We start from the raw sequence: 19165 nt of genomic DNA, 5'->3' as shown, positions 1-19165 counted from the left end.
CATTCTCTTCATTTCAAGCCCATCGCTTTTCTCTTCCAAGGCTCCATGCCTGCATCCTTACATGATGCACACTTAAGCTCTCAGCAGCCTTTATTTACATTTTATTATGTGGCCAACACAGAAACAGTCACAAATCAGGGAGGGGAAGAGAAGATCAGTATTCATATTTATAACAGGTATTCAGAAAAATTAACTTGGTTGTGAAAAATGGTAGTGTACTTATGTAAAAACTACCATTAAGAAAAAGATGAGGGGTCTGGGAATGTGGATTAGTGAGAGAGTGTTTGCCTAGCATGCAAGAATCCTTGGGTTTGATTCCTCAGTAGCACATACACAGAAAAATCCAGAATTGGTGCTGTGACTCAAGTAGCAGAGTCCTAGAGACAGTGCCAAGACCTTGAGTTCGGCCCACGAACTGCCAAAGAGATACCAGGTAAGTAGGTAGGTAGATAGATAGACAGACAGACAGACAGAGAGAGTGAGAGAGAGAGAGAGATTGATAGAAAGAAAGAAAGAAAGAAAGAAAGAAAGAAAGAAAGAAAGAAAGAAAGAAAGAAAGAAAGAAAGAAAGAAAGAAAGAAAGAAAGAAAGAAAGGAAGAAATATGATAGGTGAATATGGTCTTGGATGTCAGTAGGAAAGAAGGGAACACTTCCCAACCATGAAGCCTTCTGCAGTGTGCCAGGACACCAGCATCACCTTCACATAACCACAGAACAGGAAGACTGTCTCTCTCCCACTTCTAAGGCAGTGGAGTGCCCCAGAGTCAAGAGGGCAGAGCCAGGTTCTAACTCAGGTGCTTGGAGGCAGAAGAGAAAGGGCCCTACCTCTCCTTGAACTGGGGATTTACATTAATGATGTGGAGAATGAAGGAAGGAGAATGGACTGGCAGAGGTAGAAGAAAGGCCTTCAAATCTGACAGATGGAGAGTCAAGAACCAACTCCCTAACACCAAAAAGCAGGATTTTTCTACTCTGTTCCTCCCCTCTTCTCCACTAAACTGGCTCTCTATTGGTAACCTAAAGATAGCCTGAGGCTCCCTTAACCTGAGGGAGGAAGGATAATTTTTGAAGAGGCTGAGAAAAGCCTGACCCTGGTGTGACTCTAACAAATATTTCAGGTTTCCCCCCATTGCTGGCTCACTTCCCTGTTTAGTGTGTACATTCTGCCTCCTAATTCTGCAGGCCTAGATCTCTGCACCTAGCCTTTTTTTTGAAACTGTTTCCTGTCCTTCAAATACAGAGTTACTTTGGAGTTCTTCCTGCTAACAGGGCTAGGTCTTGATCCTGAGAACTTCATTTATACCCAGGATGGGTCAATGATGTTTCTTTCCTGCTTCTATAGCTTGGGAACTCTAAGAACATTTAGAGTGCAAGTAACTTCTCATCACCAAGGGAAACCCAGGAATTCTTGAACATGTAACCTTTCGGAAGCCCACTGGAGGACACAAGATGATTACAATCTTCACGTGAGTGGCTGGGCAGATGATCTGCTACACTTGAACCTTGAACTCAGCCTGCTCTCCTAGTCTATGTTCTTCTTTGGTGCTTGTCCTGTTAGCTCCTCAGGAGCTTCCAAGATAGAAATATATTGATCAAACCCAAAAGGAGTTACTGGCTTTTTCCTTCTTTTTCTGTCCTTTGCTTTAAATGTTTTTCAGTCTTTGGGCTTGAATTGTGGATCTAGGCTCTTTCCCTGGACGCCTTTGACTCAAGGCTAGCGCTATGCCACATGAGTCCCTTTCTGCTTTGTCTGTGGTGAAGTGGAAGTCAGAGCCTCATAGATATTCCTGCCCTGGCTGTCTTCACCCTGTGATACTCAGACCTCAGTCTCCTAAACAAGGGTGACAAGCATGAGTTTCTGTTGCTCTGCTAAGTTCAGAACTGTAATGACATTGAAAATACAAGTCAAATGCTCATCATAAAGGGCTTGGGAAGCATATTAACCCTTTCAACATTGGACCTTTCAGAACCGTGTAGCACACAAGGTTATAATCCTAAAGATAGAGAGCCTGAGCATATAGATCTTCTATACTTGAACATTGAGATCTGACTCCAATTCTGGTGTACACCAGCATTCATTTTCCAGAAAATGTTCTCATAATTAACAAATAGGAAAAGTACTTTGATTAACCCTCACTTTTTTCCAGGTATGTATTTCTAACTCAAGCCTGGGCACTATCCCTAAGCCCTTCAGGTCAAGGTGAACACTCTACCACTTGAGTCACAGCTCCACGTGGGGTCTTTTTGTGGTTCATTGGAGGTAAGAGTCTAACAGGCTTTCCTTGCCTAGGCTGTCTTTGAACTGTGGTCTTAAGGTCTCAGCCTCCTGATTAGCTAGGGTTGTAGGTGTGAGCCACCAGCATCTGGCCTATTGTTTTTGCCAGTTCTGGGGCTTGAACGTAGGTCCGGGGTACTGTCTCTGAGCTTCTTTTTCTCAAGGCTAGCACTCTACCACTTGAGCCATTCCACAGCTTCTGGCTTTTTCTGAGTATGTGGCACTGAGGATTTAAACCCTGGCATTCATGCATGCTGAGCAAGCTCTCTACCTATAAGCCACATTCCCAGCTTCACTCTTACTATTTTATCCCTCAACTTGCCTATCCTCAAGAAAAAGTCTCTGAGTATAAATCATTTAAAGAAATCCCTGTAGGAAGTTGTCTAAAGATGAATAAGACAAAGCTCATACTTGGGACAGACTCTAAACATGTGATGACTGTGACAAATGCCTCCATTTAATTATGTATCATGTTTCAACACTTAATAAGGTATTAATGAAAAATGACTCAATGTCCTAAATTATTGTTTATAATTTTATAATAGATGTATGAAACGTAATAAATATGTATGTAATAATACTAAATACATTAAACAATGAATAAATAAATAAAATAAAAATAAAATAAATAAAAAACAATGACAATAATCATATTATGTAATAAACATACATATGTAAGTATATACCATAACTATTTTTCCATTGCAGAGCCTTACTGCAGGCCCTGGGAACTCTAGCCTGAATTTGTTTTCCTCAAGGACAGTAAACTTTGCCTTTACCCGTGGTGCAAAAGAGTTACCTGGAATGTGAGATCAAATCCCAGCAATAGCAGAAATACTGGCCCCATTTCCAAGACAGAGACAATTTTTCTTTGATGAAAGCAGTTATGTTTATTCAGTTCCATACTGAACATTTTAAAAAAAAAAGCAGTGTAGAATTTTGTATAGCTATTCAGGCATCTTTCCTTTACCCCCAAAGTGCTTCTCTGAGCACTACATTGTTTATTTTTTGTATGATGTTTACTGTAAAAATGATGTACAGGGGGTTACAGTTATATGAACAAAATAATGAGTACATTTCCTATTGAGCATTGTTGCCCCTTCCTTTGTTTTCCCCCTACTATCCCTTCCCTCCCATCTCCACAACTACCTCCCCCTGCCAAGATCAGTGACTTAATTTTTTAATTTTGGCTTGGCACGGGGTTTGAACTAAAGTAGTGGCGACTCTGCACCTTCTCTCACATTGGTATGGATTTACCAAGTCCCTGAGTTCAAATGCCAGGATAGGAAACAAAACTAGCAGAAATTCCAAATAAGGGAGCTTTATATTTTAATTTAGTTAAATAAATAAATTATTTATTTATTTGTTTGTTCTTTTTTTTTTGCCAACCACGGGTCTTGAACTGAGATCATGGCAATACTGCCTAAGCTTTGATATCCCTAGGCTGGGCTGCAGCCTCTGGACCCATAGCAAATCCTCGGATCCCAAGCCAAGAGGGCTTGCAGGAAGAAAAAAAAGTGGAACAGCAACAAAAGTAGTGAGCTGCAGAGGGTTGGGAGGTTTATAATTTTTTCTTTGCAGGGTGATCCTACTGGTTCTGAATGACACAGCTGCAAAGTGGACCTGACCTGCCATTGCTGAAGGCTGGCAGGCTATCAAGGAAGCCATAGGCCCACCTGTCAATATAGGCTCCAGGTTCAAATCCCTGTCCTGACACCTACCAGTGGTGGAGATCCCAAGAAACTCGTTCCTATGCATAGGATACTGATTGAAAGAATAGTTCGTGTATTGGTTTAGTCTAAAATTGGATGCAAGAATCCTAGGATGCTGATTTATCTTAATTAATAGTTTATTAAGCATGAAAAGCATAATATTGCTTCAATGGAAGTATAATAAATACCTAAGAGTTGGTAGGAAAGTAGTAGATGTCATTTAATAATTCACAGTCCGCTCTGGCACTTTTTACCATGTATCACTGTTTTGGCCAAACCTGGGGCTCATTCTCAGCACCTGGGAACCACCTGGCTAGAGGCTGCCAGGTTTACACTCACCCATTCATGAATTTGGCCTGCTAGGCCCTGAGTTCATATCCTAGCACTGTGAAAATTTAATCTTGAATTAAGAAGCCGACTGTGACACGTTTTCCTTTTCTGGGAGAGCCCTGCGTTTCAGGCATGATGGAGAACACATCTAAAAATCTAGATGTTATGTGATAGGATATAAATAATATAATAAATGGTATAGGTGTCATCAGAGTCAATAAAATAAATGGTAAATAAATGAATAAAACAAGAAATAAAATGAATAATCACACAAAACACGGTATGGACTGAACATCTATATGGAAGTATAAACCCTACCACACTAAACATGATATGGACTGAACATCTGTATGGAAGTATAAGTGCTATCTTTAAAATGTATATAAGGAGTATGTTTTCCAGGCCTGAGGCTTGAATTCAGCCACCATACTAAGATGGTATGGAGGGAGATCCCAATATATTAGTTTATGGACCTAGGAAAAGTTATGGAATGCGATTGATGTCATCATTGAATCAGTAGATCATACGTGATGGGAGTAGGAAATGATAGGCAAGAATCATGGGGTATTGCTTATTTGCAATGAAGATTTGATGAAGCATGACAATAATCATCAGTTGTGAAACGGAGGCATCAGGAAAGATCCAAGAATCGGTATTCACACAGTAGATTCAATTCCATCACAGGTGGCCATCTCTCCTACTCTCTCTATATATGTACTTATTTGCATACTACCTTCAGCTTATGAATGGATGACTGCTGTGCACCCTCACCCTACCCCCACCTGGGTGCTCAATCTCAGAGAACAGCCTAGCTCCTTAGTGGCTCACAGGCTGGTGTGCTCACGTGGACCCATTCACCTCTTGGGCCTGCTAGGCCCTAAGTTCAGACCCCAGCACTGCCAAAAGAATCATCCTGATGTCAGAAGCCAATCGTTGCACCTGTTTTCCTTTCCTGTGCAATTTCTGGGTCTCAGCTAGGATGGAGAATGTATGGGTTACCCTGTGGCCATGGGAACTGGTAGTCATCCATGTCAGCACAGTTATACCTGTCATCATGTACTCAAGAAAATACACACTACATCCATGAATAGCATACAAAATAGAGGGAATAACTACACTAACTGATTGATGCAGTCCACACACAGATGTGAATATACATCTCATGTTTCAATGATGGATTGATGTCTATTGTGGCCTCCCTGGGGCTTGATCTCAGTTCTGGGAACAGCCCAGCTCCTTCATGGCTCACAGGCTGGAGTGTGCACGTGGACCCATTGGCCATTTGGGCCTCCTAGGCCCCAAGTTCAAATCCCAGCACTGCCAAAAATTCACCCTGATGTGAGAAGCCAGTCTTTGCAGCTTTTTTTTCTGTGCTGTGCATGTTCTGGGTCTCAGCTAGGATGGAGAATGCATAGGCAACTCTCTACTTATGTGAATAGATTGTCATCCAGGTCAACACAGTTATATTTGTCATTCTATACTCAAGAAAATACACACCACATCAATGAATAAGGCAAAATAATGAGAATGACCACATAGAACGCAAGGTACTGCCCACCCATGTATGGAAATAGAGGTCCTCTGTTTAAATTGGGAATTTATGACTCTATTGGCCCCCACTCTGGGGGGGATCGATCTCAGGTCCTGGAAACGGCCAAGCTCCTTAATGGCTCACAGGGTGGTGTGCTCACCATGTCCCATTCACCAATTGGGCCTGCTAAGACATGAGTTCAAATCCCAGCACTGCCAAAAGCTTCACCCTGATGTGAGAAGCCAATTGATCCATCTGTTTTCCTGTCGTGTTAAAGTCCTGGGTCTCAGCGCAGATGGAGAATACTATATAGGCAACTCTATAGCCATGGGAATAGGTTGACATCCATGTCAGCACAATTATATCTGTCAGCATATTCAATAAAACATACAATACATCGATGAATAAGACATAAAATAAAAAGAATAACTACACTGAATGCAAGTTACATAACATACCTGTAGGTAAAGAGTGATCCTATTTTTTAAAAAGGTGGGCTTGTTATTTTGTCCAGTCCTGGGGCTTCAAATCAGGCCCTGGACCTGGCCTGACATTCTAGTCTTCAAGGATGGTGAGCTTCCCCTTCCATCACAGTTCAACAGAGCTACCCAGACCTGAATTCACATCCCAGCAGACAAAAGTTTCATCCTGATGTCAGAAGCCAGTCGTTGCAAATGTTTTCCTCTCCTGTGAAAGTTCTGGATCTCAACTAGGATGGAAAATGAATGCATAGGCAACCCTATAACTATGGGAACAGGTTGTAATCCATGTCAGCACAGTTTTACCTGTCACCAATAAAATACACAATACCTCCATGAATTAGGAACAAAATAAGGAGAACAAGTGCACTGAATGCAAGATGCTGCCCACACATGTATGTAAATATAGATCCTATGTTTAAATTATGAATTTATGACTATTGGCCCTCCCTGGCACTTGATGTCAGGTCCTGGGAATGGCCTATCTCCTTCATTGCTCACAGACCTGTGTCCTCACCTTGACCCTTTCCTCAATTGGGCCTGCTAGGCTCTGAGTTGAAATCCCAACACAGTGAAAATATGAATCCTGATGTGAGAAGCCAATCGATTCACGTATTTTCCTGTCTTGCGAATGTCTTGTGTCTCAACTAGGATGGAGAAAGCATAAGAAACCCTATAGACATGGCAATAGGTTGTAATCCATGTAAACACTGTTATATCTGTTACCATACTCAGTAAATGCACAATATCTCCATGGATAAGACACAAAATAAGAAGTACACCAAACACGAGATGCTGTCCACACATATATGTAAATATAGATCCTATGTTTAAACAATGAATTTATAACTATTGTGGCCCACCATGGGGATCAATGTCATATCCTGGGAATGGCCTTCCTCCTTAGTTGCTCACAGGATGGTGTGTTCACATTGACCTATTTGCCAATTAGTCCTGCTAGGCAATGAGTTCAGATTCTAGCACTACCAACAATTGGATCATGGAGTAAGAAGCTGAGTGTGAAACTTGTTTTCCTTTTCTCTGAGAGTCCTGGGTGTCAGGCATGATGGAGAACACTTCTACAAATCTAGATGCTATGTGATAGGATGTCATTAATGTAATAAATGGAATGGGTGTCATCATAGTAAAATCAATGGTAAATGAATACAACAATAAATACAAGGATCAACCACACCAAACTTGTATGGACTGAACATCTATAGGTAAGTACAAAGCCTATCTTTATATAAATAGTATGTTTTCAAAGGCTGGACTTGAATTCAGGCCTAGTGAACAGGCCTGAAATTCTTACCTTCAAGTACAGTGAGCTTCCCCTTCATCCACTGCAGATTTACCCAGACCCTGAGTTCAAATCCAAAACCTGGCAGAATAAATGGTGGAAATTGCAATCCAGGGAGCTAATTTTATTTTATTTTATTTTTTCCCAGAGTGGGGCTTGAACTCAGCTTCGATCACCCTAGGCTGAGGTGCAGCCACTGGACCCACAGCTGATCCTGGGATCCTAGATCCCTAGGCCTTGAAGGGAAAAAAAAATTACAGGAAAAATGTGGAGATGGCCTTTTTATGTTTTCTTCCTTTGTGAGGTGACCCTCCTGGGTCCGAATGACATTGTTGCAAAGAGTATTTTACCTTGCATTGCTGAAGGCTGGTGGACTATTGGGGAAACCATAGGACCACGTGGCAACATAGGCCCTGATTTCAAATCCCAGTCCTGACACCTACCAATGGCATGAGATACTAAGAGACTCGTTCCCATCCATAGGAATGTTATCAATGTCAGGTTGAATGAGTTGATCGTGAATGATTCTCCTATAAAATTAGACAAGATGATTTGCGGAAGCTGATTGATTTTATTTAATATTTATGAAGCATTAAAAGAATACTATTACTTACAGGAACGCAATAATTTCAGGACACTGATTTTAATTAATAGTTTATTAAGGATGAAAACAATAACATTAATTACATGGAGGTATAATAAATACCCCAGAATTTGTAGGAATGTAGTCTATATAACTGAATAATGTATAGACATCTTTGGCACTATATAAACATATTTTTATTAGTGTACTGTCATCCGCATGTCAATCTGTTCATATTTTGTCAACCTCTGGGGCTTGATTTCAGGTCCTGGGAACTGCCTGTCAGCTCAATTTGCCCCAGGATGGAGTGTTGACACTCACCCATTCATGAATTTGGCCTTGTAGGCCATGAGTTCAGATGCCAGGACTCCCAAACAATTAATTGTGGAGTAAGAAGCTGATGGTGACACATTTTTTTTCCTTTTCTTTGAAAGTCCTGGGTGTCAAGTATAAAGTGGAATACATATGCAGACCTATAATCCTATGTAATCGATGTAATCAATGTTCTATGTGTCATAATAGTCAATAAAATAAACGGTCAATACAAGAAAAAGACAAAAAAAGAATAACTATACTAAGTGTAATATGGAGTGAACATATGTATATGAATATAAATCATATATTTAAAATGTACATGAATAGGATGTTTTTTAGTGCTGGGGATCCAATTCAGGACTAAAGAACAGACTTGAATTTCCTGACTTCAAGGAGGCAAGCTTCCCCTTCCCACACAGTGCAACAGAGTTACCCAGACAATGAGTTCAAATTCCAATCCTGGCAGATGTGAGGTCGAATTCTTAGGTATTTCATTCTGCCTCCATTTAATGAATGTGATTGTTTAAATGCTTAATGAAGTATTAACTAAAATCGATCAGTGTCCTAGGATATAATTGTGTATAATTTGATCCTAGAATCATTCAAGAACTACTCATTCAATCTTGACATTGATCACATTCCATGGGTAGTCTTATGGATAAGAATGAGTTTCTTAGGTTCTCCTGCCATTTGAAGGTGGCAAGACCAGGATTCCTGCTGTGGGCTCCAGCTCCCACTACTTCAACCCGAGGATAGAGACCTTACAGGTCTGTGCCAGAACATCAGCAAGACCAATGATTAGGCAGGCACCAGTGGCTCTCAGCAGTCCTCCTTTATACTTACAAGTCTGTGATAAGAGGATCATGGTCAAAGTCACCCTAGGCAAGAAAGTCCATTAGACCCCTGTCCAACTTCAATGTCAACAAAGTCAGAAGTAGAGCTGTGTGGGTCCAGTGGTAGAGGGCTAGTCTTGAGCAAAAGCAGCTTACAGACTTTGCCTAGATCCTGAGTTTAAGGTCCAGGACTGACAACAAACAGACATACACAGCAATCTAAAGCCAGTCACCCTCTTGTCCCCAACTGAATTGGACAGAGTTCCCTGGGAAAGGGGCTGGGGGAGCCATTGTCATCTTCACTCTACCCATTCTGCCTGCATCACAGGATTCCGGCCACACTCCCATTCTTTCATGGTTCTTTCTGACCAATGGGATATAAGGATGGTGGTCACACCCAAATTCCATGCTGCCTGATAGCACTGGGATTCCTCTGTTGGTTGACACCACTACCAACTCTTCAGGAAGGTAGTGGTGGCTGAGTGGTGATCAAGAGACTCAAGCCATAGGAGGAGAGACCTTGCTCAGCCCCGCCACGCACCTGCCCACACCCCGGTCCCCTTCAGCATTCCATGTGGCACTGCATTTCAAACCGAGCACTGCTTGCTTGGACCCATGGCACCTCTTGGAGTCCTCAAGTGAAGGCATGCCACAGGCAGGCTTGTGGCCCCAACCTGGTCCAGGTCCCCCTGTCTCTGCTCCAGGCCTGAGTATTTGCCATGCTACTGCCTTCACTGCTCGAACCCACCCAGAGCTGCCTCCAACAGCTTCTCCCAGCAGCACATGTGAGTGGCCTCCTCCTGGGCCCATCCCCTGTGACCCTCACACCACACGTTTCCCCCCCCTCCCGACTGGACCTCCGGCTCCCCCATGCCCTAGACTCTGGCCAGGGCTCTGCCACAAATGTGCCCCAGGGGTGGGGGTGGGAGTGGGTGTTGAGCAGGGTATCCCACCCCATCCCTAGCTGCCAGTGTCCCAGGAAACAGGGAGATGTAGGGATTGTTGAGGAGGGGGCACCACAGAGCCCCTGGCCTGGAGCAGTGGGAGCCACACAGCCATGCATCTGCACGCTTCCTCTTCCTGGTGGGAACCTGGTGGCTTTAGTCAGAAGTGGGGAGCAGCACCTCCACATCTGCCTTCTTGGGTCTTTCCCTTTTTTCTGGGGGTTGGGAGTGTTGTATGCAGAAGATAGGTCTCTCTTGCTATGTGAGCGCTTGTCCTCTGTGCTAGGTCACAATTTCACCTAAAGAGAGGGTCCCAGAAGAGCCCATTAGGGAAGTGAGAGTGTTGGGGGTCAGAGCAGAATGTGAATATCTGGGAGAAACACCCCCCCCAAACACACATACACATATACCCAGCCTGTCCCCTCCCCCAACTGTCAACAGTTCTGACAGAGTGATCACATTTCCCAGCTCTGCCAGTTTCTGCTGGTGTTCCCAGTCCATCTGGTCTCCTTGTCCTTCTCACGAATCTACCATGTGGCCCAGAAGCATGTATGCTGGAAGTAGGGAGTAAAGTCCATGTATGTAGCCTATAGGACCCCATCCATTTCCCCAATACTGCTCCCACCTGGGGTCAGACACCCCTCTGTGGTCACCATGAGCCCCTGATTATTTCCTCTCCTGGCTCTGAGAAGCCACTTGTCTTGGGACTCCTTCACCCAGCGTCCTGGCCTAGGGTTTTGGTGAATGGTGAGTCAAGGATCTGGCCCTGGAGAAAGGGATAGGCAGGGTGGCGCTGCATCATTAGCGTGGTGCTCCCCTTGGGTGGGAGCTCTTGATTCCTCCAAGGGAAACCCCATGCTCTAGCTTGTACATTGTCCCAGATGAGGAACCAACAAACTCTGGAGAGGCACTGCTATGAATCTGTGTGTGTGTGTGTGTGTGTGTGTGTGTGTGTGCTGCATCATTAGAGTGGTTCTCCACTTGGGTGGGAGCCCCTGATTCCTCTAAGGGAACCCCTGTGCTCCAGCTTGTACATTGTCCCACATGAGGAACCAACAAACTCTGGAGAGGCACTGCTCTGAGACTGTGTGTGTGTGTGTGTGTGTGTGTGTGTGTGTGTGTGTGTGTGTGTGTGTGTGTGTGTCTGTGTCTGTGTCTGTGTCTGTGCATGAGAGAGAGAGAAGGAGAGAGAGAGATATCATCTTCCTCCTTGTATAATCTGACTGTGCTCAGGTGAGTGATCATTTGGAAAACTGCAGGTGCTGCATGGAGGAGTCTTCTGTCACTGGTCTGGATTTGTGTGTGTGTGTGTGTGTGTGTGTGTGTGTGTAGAAGTGGGTTTAACAAGAGGCTGGGTCCTCTGGTAACTTCTGCCTGCTACATTTGGGGGATGCATGGGATTTGTGGCTGAGGTCTGGGGGCCTGGAAGTGTGAGACGCTCGAAGGGGACTCAGCAACACTAAATTATAAGACCAAGGGAACTTTGTGCCTTGGAGCTGTCTACTCCTTTGGGCCTGGTTGGTGGCAGCTGGAGCTTGGGAGGACCTGAGTATGGGGCCTACAGGGGTTGGCTTCCCAGGCAGACAGAGAGCATGGCCAGCACTTAGTAAGGATCTGAGCCCTGCTGGTATGGAGTGCACCAGCATAAGTCAGACTCTGGGTTTTCTCATCATGACTTCTAATGGGTGAGGCCAAACCTATTTTAAATCTTTTGCTGTGATCTTCATATCTCAGCCTCCTGAGTAGCTAAGATTGTACAAATGAGCCTCTGCCACTGGGACTCTCGTTCTTTTTGGTGTATTAGGGTTTGAACTGAAGGCCTTAGGCTTGCCAGTCAGGTCTTCTACCACGGTATCCAAGCCTTTCTGTCTTGGGCATTTCAGAGATAGAGACTCACTCAATATGTGCTCAGGCTGGGCTGGATCGTGGTCCTCCTATCTATGACAGATGTGTTCCACTAGGCCCGGTCCTCCTTAGTTGAGATGGTAGACATATAGCACCATGCTCAGTCATCGGTTTAGATGATTGTCCCAAACTTAGTTTACAGCAGCCGTAAAGCTCTGGGTTGGTCCTCCACCATTGTACCTCAGTCTCCTCCTGGGTCAGTTGTGAGGAAACAAGGGATCAATAAAGGGGGATCTCTGGAGCAGGGCCAGGCACAGAGGGAGCGGATGTCAGATAAGGTTCTTGGCAATTCTGTGAGCATACGACAGTCAGATAACTGGGAAAGGGCTCAGATGGGGCCTGTTATTAGTGGTGTGACATGTTCGCGATTATGAAACAAAACATGATTCTCTTTCATCATTATCCTATTCCCATGAGGAAGGAAATCCTTCACTGTGTTCAGTTTTGTAGCTGGGGAAAAAGAGGCACCGAGAAGCCAGGTGACCAACTCATGACCTCCAGTTGACAGAAAGCTCAGCCTGACTTCTTTGCCATGGTTCCTACGAGAATGTGTGGTATTCAGTACACTTCTTGTGGTGGGAAGTCCACTTCTTGTCAGTTGTGGGACTTGAACTCTGGGCATGGGTGCTGTCCTTGAGCTCTTCAGCTCAAGACTAGCACTCTACCACTTGAGCCACAGTGCCACTTCCAGTTTTCTGGTGGTTCTTTGGAGATAAGAGTCTCATGGGCTGGCTATGAACCATGTTCATCATACCTCACACACTTAGTTAGGATTATAGTCCTGAGCCACCGGCACCCGGCTTAATTGTAATTCCGACTTCTTTTCTCTCTCTCTTTCTCTGACAGGAACTGGTTGAATGGGTGCTGAAGAGGTGGCCCAGTGTCCCTATGTGGCTGGAACCCAAGGTGGCCCTCTCATTTTGGAGGTGGGCTGTGGGTCAGAAACTGTCTCAGTCAGCCTGTTGAACCAGCCCTATGAGGTAAGCCCCTCTGTGCCCTGGCTAGACTGTGACAGTTGTTCATTGTCCATCCAGCCTTATTGGACTTAATATTGTTTTCTACGTCCTTTTCTAGCAACTGGCCAAAATTATGATACATAGTTATGGAATGAAAATATAATACCATATTAAGAAAGTCATTTAGAGCTCTGGGAATGTGGCTTCATGGTACGGTGATTGCCTACCATGCATGAAAACCTGAGTTCAATTCCTCAGTACCACATAAACAGAAAAAGAAACACTGGGATTGGTGCTGTGCCTCAAGTGGTAGAGTGCTAGCCATGAGAGAAAGAGAAAGCTCAGGAATAATTCCCTAGCCCTGCGTTTAAGCCCAGGGACTATAGGACTGGCAAAAAAAACAAACCAAAAAACATAAAAAAACATTTAGTTAGTAAATGCAAAATAAATAATCCATACTTGGAATATATATTGCTCCTTCCATACTAATAGCTGACAATACTCCCTAACTCATGTGCTTTACCTATATTAGGATACTGTGTTGAAAAAAAAAAGTTTTGTTCATTAGGTCACAACAATTAATGCTAGGAATGTGCTTAGATGTCAGGTGAAGATTAATTCTAGAAATTCGAAGATTCCAGGCTTTTGAGGGGGTCACTGCTAATCACAATGAGAAGGATAGTCTAAATGAGATTTGGAAATCTTTTTGGTCAGTCATGGCATCAAAAAGGCAGAGGCAAATTATCAGTTGGGACAAGAGAAGGAATAACTCTAGAAGAAAGGAACAAATGATAGTAACTAGTGCATACCAGAAACCATTCTAGGGAACCATTTTTGGTTATTGAAGAACTAGTTATCAACCAGGCTTATTCTTCATTGCCTTTAGCATTCTAAATCTCTTAGGCTAGTTCTTAATCTCTGTGTGATAAATGTATCTCCTCCTATGTTGTTTTTCCATACCTGATCCCTTTTGGTTTCTAAAAATCTCAGTCTCTCCTAATACTAAATACACCTACACAGATGGAAAGGGGTTGCTAATGTAAGGGTCGCATAGCTCATGAGTCATTAAAGTAACAAAATGGAATAGGAGGACTTATTTATTGCTACCTCAATTTTTCTGAAAAGTTGCCATGTCATCATTTGATTCAAATTTCCATTATTTGTCTACATAGTGTCATTAAGTGCACTAAGTGGAAATATGAGCTGTATACTGGTGGGTTAAGTCTGTAATCTTAGTTAATCAGGAGGTTGAGACCACAGGATTGCAGTTCAAAGCCAGCCTGCTCTGGAAAGTGCATAAGAATCTTATTTTCAATTAACCACCAGAACCCCAGAAGTGGTGTCATAGCTAAAGTGGTAGAGCACTGAGCTTGAACTGAATAGCTGAAAGACAGCACCCAGGATCAGAGTTCAAGCCCCACGACCAACAAAAAGTGCAAATATGACTTTAAGTTTCCCCAAAAAGGAAGGACAAGGTCAATAGTAATCTTGCAAAGCAGAAAAAAATAATACCAAAATGATTCAGTGCACTTACTTTTGCTGAGTTATTTAAGTTATGGCTTCTTGGTTGGACATATTGTCTTCTTTTAAAAATTGTAAAATATTAGCTTTATAATAAACTTCATTTAGTATTTCGTGGTTCAAAACAGAAGTCTTGATGCAGTTGATGGCACTTGGCGTTTTTCTTTTGCCAGTCATGGTGCCTGAACTCTGGGCCTGGGCAATGTCCCTAAGCTCTTCAGCTCAAGGCTAGTGCTCTACCACTTGAGACACAGCACCACATCCAGCTTTTTCTGCTCTTGTGGTGATGAGGAATTGAACCCAGGGCCTCATGCATTCAAGGCAAGCACTCTACTCCTCAGTCACATTCTCAGCCCATCACTTGGCTTTCTTTCTATCTCAGTTCAAAGCAAACCCAGGCAGGAGAGTCTGTCAAACTCTCATCTATAATTAACCACCAAAAAGTCCAGAAGTGGAGGTTTGGCTCAAGCAGTAAAGTACTAGCTTTGGGGGCAGGTGGGCAGGAAAGACATCTATTCAGGGACATGGTCCAGTCTCTGGGAGCAAGCCCCAGAACCAGCACAAACTAAACAAGCAAGCAAACAAAAAACCCAAGGTATTTCTTTGGGACCCTCCTTAAAGGAGTACTGGTCTGAGAAGGGACTGCTTTTGCTGATTAAACTCACTGGATCCTGATTTTTTGGATTCCTTATTGCTATGGAGAACTCAGGACCAGACTAAAGGAATGGATAACTACATCCTGCAACAAGAGACTCATCTCAGGAGTGAAATGTCCATCTCTAAAGCACTTTAAAATCTCCATGCCTTTTTTTCTTTGCAGTAGAATACTTTTAAAACAACGTTATTTTCTTTTGTTCTATGCTGGACCTCAAATGGCACATTATTTCCTTTTGTAATACTCTCAACCAGAAGTTTACAAACAAGTTTTATATGAGTAAAAAGCACACTCGAAAAATCAGGGACAGAGTTTCCCTCAAGCCTTGGATCCTTTAACTGTACAGTAAAAAGGAAAGCACAAATTAACTTGAACTTTGTCATACCTCTACGTTCAATTCCTCTCCTGGGATCAGTTTCCACATCCAGTAATAGGTCCAGTAACAACTTATGGTGTTGCATGAGGTATAATGTTTACTGGCTTCATTGAAAAAGCACAAGGACACCTTTGGACATCATGTAGCAGTGTTTCAGAGACAACTTAGTAAAGAGAAAATATGAAATTTAAATTGCTTATAAATACATTATCCATGAGTACATTGAGTTCAAACTTCATAAATGGTCTGTAAATTAAGGCGAATTTTAAATGGGAAGAGGGTTCTCAGATCATTTTTTTTGTGAGTGTATGTGCTGTGCATTATTTTCTAAGTGAACAAGAGTTAAAAGGAAGAGAAACAATAGCAATAATAGGAGAAGTTCTTTGTTTAAGGGTTCAATACAATATAGAAGGCTGTACAAATAAGACAACATTGAAACAATGAAGCCAAGTTCAGTATGTAGATTTACAGAAGTGATATAGAGAAAACATTTCTCTTACGTGGAACATGAAGTATGAGGCCACTCCCTTTCTAAATCACACGTCCAATCGTGCAAATTTGTAAAAAGTAGAATAGAAGTATGATTCTGGTTCAATGCCAGTCAGATATAAGAGAATGGACTTAACTGGAAAAAAAGTCCATCCTGAAAAAGCAGGGATTATACTAGCAATGAACCTGTAGACAAAGATCATATTTCTTTATATTTCATATATATATATATATATATATATATATATATATGTGTGTGTGTGTGTGTGTATATATGTGTATATATACGTATATATATACATATATGCATATATATATATATATATATATATATATATATAGTTGTTGTTGTTGGTCGTGGCACTTGAACCCTGGGCGCTGTCCCTCTGCTATTCAGCTCCAGGCTAGTGCTCTACCACTTGAGCCACAGTGCCACTTCCAGTTTTCTTGTAGTTAATTAGAGAAAAGAGTCTCCGGGACTTTCCCACCCGGGCTGGCTTTGAACCTCAATACTCAGATCTCACTGCCACCTAGATTAAGATCACATTTCTAACAGTGTATATTCAGCATATGTAATGTGTATGTTCGTCTATCTTTATATGAATTCTTGAGTTAAAAATCTGGGCTACAGGTTAGACTTAACACTCACAAAAATGTTTGTAGTTTAAAAGTTGATACTCCTGGAAAAATAAAACTTAAGGATGTAAAGGAGTCTGGGAAGTTCAGTTTGCACCCAGTCTGGGCAGAACAGTCTTTGAGACACTATCTATAATTAACCAGCCAAAGCTGAATTGGAAAAACATTTCAAGTCATGGAATACCACTCATGAGCAAGATTGTTGAATAAGAGCTTGAGGCTTTTGCATACATACACACAAACATACGCATACACACAGAGGCACTTTTATGTGCACACATGAATACACAAATGAAACAACTTTCAGAATATGTAGAAAACTTAGAAAGCAATAGAAAATATGTCCTGCATGAAACTAGAATCAAGTGATAAATTTTAATATTAAAAAGTCCTCAAGTGAACTTTCTTCAAAAAAGTTTGAGACTATTACATAGGTAGGGACCAGAGTTAGTAAGAAAGTCAAGTAATCATTATTAAAGGGATCGGATCCATGGAGGAATGAATCAGAGACCCCTGCATGTGCATCAGAAAATGTTCATATCCTGTGTCAAATGTTAGAACATCTTTCAAAATTGTACATAAACAATCTGAATAGTCAATGGATAAGATCATCAGAGAAGTTCAGAATTGCTAGTGTGTTTCTAGATTAAATAAAACAACAAACTATGGCTGGGCAATATGATACAAGCCAGGAATTCTAGCACTCAGACTAAGACAGGAGATTAGAGAGTGGAATTACATAGTGATACCTTCCCTGGACCAGGTAGTATAATTTTGTCTCAATAAAACAAACCAAATTACAAGAAAGTAATACACAGTTGGAAGTTTGGGCTAATTTTGTCATTATGTTTTGAGAAGTCAAGTTTCCTATTGAAATGCAATTGATATATAATCCTCAGTTGTATTTTAAATCTCTCTTCATTAAAGAACATTATTAGATGCAAAATAACTTGTGATTCCCATCCAAAATTTGAAAAAGTAAGTAAGCATCATTCTGTTGGATGCCAAAGAAAGGATGAAGGTTTACAAAACTTAAGCCCGGAGAAATAGCACAGTTCGTCTAATGTAGGAATTTGTGGACCTTGCAAAATTATAATTTAGATTCAAAATAAATAGTTTGTTTTTTTTTGTAATTCCATATTCTATTGGATATTACAAAATTCTTTTTAAATAGAGGTTTTAACTGACAAATTCACAAATGATTCTAGCATTCTGTTTGCCTAGAATATTCTTTCAAGAGAGTTATAATTAGAATTTAGTTAATAGATCATTCCAACAGTTCATGTATAAAATGATAATGTGAATAATCTAGACAGAGTTGCCAACAAATGGATGATATTAATTTATAAATTTAGAAAAAGCATTTTTTGAGGTTTTGGTATAACATGGTATGAAGAGAATAATTGTGTGACATCTTCTTTCATCTACTTATATGTTACACAGGAAGCAATTTCGTTAATTATATGTCTCTGTATACAATGAGAAAAATGCTAGGTTTGGGTTCATTTTTATTTTATTTTTTTTGGGGGGGGAGTCAGGTCCTGAGGCCTGAACTCTGGGCCTGGGCGCTGTCCCTCAGCTCTCCACCTCAAGGCTAGCGCTCTACCACTTGAGCCACACGCCATTTTCGGCTTTATTTCTTTTTGCTTATGTGGTGCTGAGGAATCGAACCCAGGGCCTCATGTGCGCAAGGCAAGCGCTATACCACTGAGCCACCTTCCTAGCCCAATTTTTGTTTTTGTTTTATTGGTTTGACCTAGGGCTTGAACTCTGGGCCTTGACACTGTCTTTGAGCTCAAGGCTCCTGCCCTACCACTTCAACGTCAGTGCCACTTGTGTCTGGCTTTTTCTGAGAAGTTTATTGGAGATAAGAGTTTAAGGGACCTTCCTGCCTGGATGGGCTTTGAACCATAATCTTCTGATCTTAGTATCCTGAATATCTATGATAGTTAAAAAAGTATAAATGTAAATAATATTTGCAAGAGCTCTGATCTCAAGAATACCACTGGGGGAAAATTGATGCAACTGAGTTTATTGTGGTGTTCTTTGCAGAACAAGGAGGGCATCACAATACCAGAGGTGCAGTATTTTTTCACAGTAGAGATAAGTTATTCATGATGTAAAATAAGGAAATTTTAAGGTGCACCTTACAAGTTGGAAACTGTTGGGCTAGGATGACTTTATGGCATAAAGCTTGGGATTGCTAACTCTTGAAGTATTATTACAGATGCTTCATAGTTTTATCCTCTACAAGAATGTGGCTATTTTTCTGTTGACTTCTCAATGTGTAACACACCATTGGAAACTGCATCTATTGCAGAATT

The sequence above is a fragment of the Dipodomys spectabilis genome, unplaced genomic scaffold (assembly GCF_019054845.1).
Source record: "Dipodomys spectabilis isolate Male_0828 unplaced genomic scaffold, ASM1905484v1 ptg000105l, whole genome shotgun sequence".
In the NCBI taxonomy this organism is placed as follows: domain Eukaryota; kingdom Metazoa; phylum Chordata; class Mammalia; order Rodentia; family Heteromyidae; genus Dipodomys; species Dipodomys spectabilis.
Note: the sequence above shows the minus strand (reverse complement) of the source record.